The sequence below is a fragment of the Eriocheir sinensis genome, unplaced genomic scaffold (genome assembly GCF_024679095.1).
Source record: "Eriocheir sinensis breed Jianghai 21 unplaced genomic scaffold, ASM2467909v1 Scaffold1168, whole genome shotgun sequence".
NCBI lineage: Eukaryota > Metazoa > Arthropoda > Malacostraca > Decapoda > Varunidae > Eriocheir > Eriocheir sinensis.
This window is the reverse complement of record NW_026110483.1, coordinates 1,242-5,702: the sequence shown is the minus strand read 5'-3', so window position 1 is coordinate 5,702 and position 4,461 is coordinate 1,242. Positions and strand designations below refer to the sequence as shown.

The following is a 4,461-nucleotide window of genomic DNA, read 5'->3' as shown; positions in this document are numbered from 1 at the left end:
TTACTATATTCTGTATTTACTTATTTATTTATTTATATTATTATTTTTTTTTCTTTTTCCTTTTCTTTTTTTCTTTTCTTTTTTCTATTTGTTTTCTTTTTCTTTTCTTTTTCTTTCTTTTTTCCTTTGTGTTTTCTCGGTGTTGGTTTTCTTTTTTGATGTTCTTTTTTGGTGTTCTTTTTTCCTATCATCCTTTTGTCGATGTGCGTTGGTCTGGGTGAGCCGCTTTCCTCCCAGAAGAGACCCACCCATAATTTTGGAGATATTGTTAGGGCCAAAAGGTGGATGATGTTTGTTTTATTTCATTTTCTTGATGTCGTGTTTTTCGTTCTTTTTATTGCTTTAGTTTTCCTTTTCGATGTTTTCCTGTTCTTTTTCTTTTACTTCTTATTGATGCTTTTTGATGTTCTTTTTTCCTATCATCCTCTTGTTGATGTTCCTTGGTCTGGATGAGCCGCTTTCCTCCCAGAAGAGACCCATCCATAATTTTGGTGATGTTGTTTGGGACCGAAAGGTGGATGATGCTTCTTTGTATTTCTCTTTTCTTGATGTTGTTCATTTATTTATGTTGCTTTTCTTTTTCGATGTTTTTCTGATCTTTTTCCATTTTTTTTGGTGTTCTTTTCTATATCATCCCTTGTTGATGTTCTTTGGTCTGGGTGAGCCGCTTTCTCCCCAGAAGAGACCCACCCATAATTTTGGTGATGTTAGTCAGGGCCGGAAGGTGGATGATGTTTGTTATATTTTTCTTTCCTTGATGTGTTTTTCTTTATTTTTTTATTTTTTATTTCATTTATTCATATCATCCTTTGGTTGATGTTCTTTGGTCTGGATGAGCCGCTTTCTCCCCAGAAGAGACCCATCCATAATTTTGGCGATGTTAGGGCCTAAAGGTGGATGATCTTTTTGTTTCTTGATGTTTCGTTTCTGTATTTTCCATTTTTCTGGTGTTCCTTTTTATTTTCCTTTTCTTTGGTGTTCCCATCGCGTGGATTGTCTACGACAGTATAACGAGCACCACAAACCCGGGTTTGTTTAGAGTTTGCTCTCCTAGGCAGATTGCCTACCACGGCTGACGACCTCCACCTGGCCGGGTTTATTGTTCGGAGTTTGCTCTCCTAGGCAGATTGCCTACCACGGCTGACGACCTCCACCTGCCCGGGTTTATTGTTCGGAGTGTGCTCTCCTAGGCAGATTGCCTACCACGGCTGACGACCTCCACCTGGCCGGGTTTATTGTTCGGAGTTTGCTCTCCTAGGCAGATTGCCTACCACGACTGACGACCTCCACCTGCCCGGGTTTATTGTTCGGAGTTTGCTCTCCTAGGTGAACTGCCTACCACGGCTGACGACCTCCACCTGGCCGGGTTTATTGTTCGGAGTTTGCTCTCCTAGGCAGATTGCCTACCACGGCTGACGACCTCCACCTGGCCGGGTTTATTGTTCGGAGTTTGCTCTCCTAGGTGAACTGCCTACCACGGCTGACGACCTCCACCTGCCCGGGTTTATTGTTCGGAGTTTGCTCTCCTAGGTGAACTGCCTACCACGGCTGACGACCTCCACCTGGCCGGGTTTATTGTTCGGAGTTTGCTCTCCTAGGTAAAATGCTCACGCTAACGAGCTCCACCTGCCCGGGTTTTTTGCTCGGAGTTTGCTCTCCTAGGTGAACTGCTCACGCTAACGAGCTCCACCTGCCCGGGTTTGTTGTTCGGAGTTTGCTCTCCTAGGTGAATTGCCTACCACGGCTAACGACCTCCACCTGCCCGGGTTTGTTTAGAGTTTCCTCTCCTAGGTGAACTGCCTACCACGGCTAACGAGCCTCACCTGCCCGGGTTTGTTTAGAGTTTGCTCTCCTAGGTGAATTACCTCCCACGGCTAACGACCTCCACCTGCCCGGGTTTGTTTAGAGTTTCCTCTCCTAGGTGAACTGCCTACCACGGCTAACGAGCCTCACCTGCCCGGGTTTGTTTAGAGTTTGCTCTCCTAGGTGAATTACCTCCCACGGCTAACGACCTCCACCTGCCCGGGTTTGTTTAGAGTTTGCTCTCCTAGATGAATTGCCTCCCACGGCTAACGACCTCCACCTGCCCGGGTTTGTTTAGAGTTTGCTCTCCTAGGTGAATTGCCTACCACGGCTAACGACCTCCACTTGCCCGGGTTTGTTTAGAGTTTGCTCTCCTAGGTGAATTGCCTCCCACGGCTAACGACCTCCACCTGCCCGGGTTTGTTTAGAGTTTGCTCTCCTAGGTGAATTGCCTACCACGGCTAACGACCTCCACCTGCCCGGGTTTATTGTTCGGGTTTGCTCTCCTAGGTGAACTGCCTACCACGGCTAACGAGCCTCACCTGCCCGGGTTTGTTTAGAGTTTGCTCTCCTGGGTGAATTGCCTCCACGGCTAACGACCTCCACCTGCCCGGGTTTGTATAGAGTTTGCTCTCCTAGGTGAATTGCCTCCCACGGCTAACGAGCCTCACCTGGTCGGGTTTGTTTAGAGTTTGCTCTCCTAGGCAGATTGCCTACCACGGCTAACGAGCTCCACCTGCCCGGGTTTATTGTTCGGAGTTTGCTCTCCTAGGCAGACTGCCTACCACGGCTAACGAGCTCCACCTGCCCGGGTTTGTAACCGGAAGATCTCCGGCACCTCCGTCGGGGCCCCGAGGGACGCCGAGGAGCCCTGCCTGGAGCCCTCCAGTCCTGCCATGCTCGCCAGGGAGACCTTGGGCTCGCTGGCGCTCCACACCCCCGCCGAGGTGAGGATGCAAGAACTCGCTTCTTAAAACTACCAGACTGGATTATAAAATTAATGATAATTACTGTGAAGGCGCCGGTCACCGCGTTTATCGGTTCAGGGATGGAAGACCGACGGGCCTGGGAAACGCGCACAAGCATCCAAAGGAATCCTCGCGACGGCTTGCGACGCAGCATCCGTTTCCCTTTTCTTCCTCATTCCATTTTTTCTTTTTTACTGTATTTTCCTTCTTTAATTGATTGATTGATTGATTTTACTTGGTAGGAATCTGTTCACCAATTAACATCATTCAGGTATACATTGCACCCACACACCTGCGGAGAGAAAACACCAGTGAGAATGCTGACGCTCACGAGGACGGCCCGCTAGAGTTTCTTAACATTCGCATCGGGGCCCACTTCTCTTAAGTCGTCTGTCTCTTTATTTCTCTCTTCTCTACTTCATTCTATTTCTCCCTTTCTTTCATCCTTGCTCTCCATCTATGAATTTATTTCTCTCTCTCTCTCTCTCTCTCTCTCTCTCTCTCTCTCTCTCTCTCTCTCTCTCTCTCTCTCTCTCTCTCTCTCTCTCTCTCTCTCTCTCTCTCTCTCTCTCACACACACACACACACACACACAGCTTTCGTAGGCGTTGTGGGTATTGCCAGGTGTAGTTTAATGACCCTGGTGGTAGTCTGACCTCCTATCTGTACTATGGACCTAAAAAAAACACTCATGAGAATCCGACTGATCTCCTTTGACCCCTGTGAAAAAAGTTGGTATGAGAGACAGAAGCGTCTGAGAATACCGGCCTAGGAGTTGTTATGTTTAAGTCGAGTGTCCTCTTGTTGGGTTAAGGATATGCACTGTTAGTTATTTGTTCATTTATTGGCATCACAGGAGGCGGCTCAAAGACAAAACAAAACACTCACTAAAAAAACACCAACCACTTCTCCAGCAATCAGAAAACACTCACCATCATGTTTTTTTTTCTGTTTTTTTTCTCTCTCATTTTATATTTATTTTCGCATCATAGCAGGCAAACATTAACACACAAAAAAACATAACCACTTCTCCCACTATCAGAAAACAGTCACCATAATGTGCTTTTTCTATTTTTTTCTCTCCCATTTATCTGTTTCTTTTCGCATCATAGGAAGCAGCTCAAAGGTAAAACAATACCACACAAAAAAGTATGTGCACCACTTCTCTTAACACAAACAAACGAAAAAAATAGCTACCATCAAGTGCTTTTTCTCTTTTTTCTTTTCTTTCGTTGATTTTTCACATCACAGGAGTTTCATTTGATGTTGATGAAAGTTCAGCATGCAGCTTTTTTTTATTTATATTGCCATTGTGCGGAACTTATTCTATGAGTATGTCGGAAAAAATGACTGAACGGGTAAATGTTTTGAAAGAGATGGGGAAGCAAAATGGGGATCAATCCTTATGAGAAGAAAGTTTTATCTACGAATTATTGGGTCTGGATTAAAGTCTTCCTCCACCTCTTCCGCTGCTTCCTCCTCTTCCTCCTTTTCTTCCTCCACTTACAAACGTGCTGTATGTTTACGAAAATGCGTCACCTCCTCTGGCGACGGCCGCGGCGACGCTGCAGTCGCCGCAGCCGTGAAATATCTCGCAGAGGGTTTAGGGTCGGGGAGCATAGTTAAATTACTTCAACCGAACTTTACGACCTACTAACGGGGGGTCTGCGCCCCCCTCGACCGCCCCTTC

At 46.4% G+C, this 4,461-nt stretch overlaps 2 long non-coding RNA genes across 4 annotated transcripts; one reads left to right on the top strand and one right to left on the bottom strand.

Annotated features, from left to right (window-relative positions):
* Positions 1–773: 773 nt before the first annotated feature.
* Positions 774–2,293, bottom strand: LOC126989427 (uncharacterized). Of its 2 annotated transcripts, XR_007743263.1 has the most exons (4): positions 1,954–2,293; positions 1,563–1,888; positions 1,155–1,494; positions 774–1,086 (listed from the first exon to the last, which is right to left on the bottom strand). It is a non-coding gene; the product is annotated as an uncharacterized LOC126989427 (long non-coding RNA). The 2 variants fall into 2 exon arrangements; XR_007743262.1 differs by having other exon boundaries at positions 1,155–1,888.
* Positions 1,606–2,916, top strand: LOC126989428 (uncharacterized). Of its 2 annotated transcripts, none has more exons than XR_007743265.1 (3): positions 1,606–1,726; positions 1,922–1,986; positions 2,508–2,916. It is a non-coding gene; the product is annotated as an uncharacterized LOC126989428 (long non-coding RNA). The 2 variants fall into 2 exon arrangements; XR_007743264.1 differs by lacking the exon at positions 1,922–1,986 and adding an exon at positions 1,792–1,856.
* Positions 2,917–4,461: the final 1,545 nt, after the last annotated feature.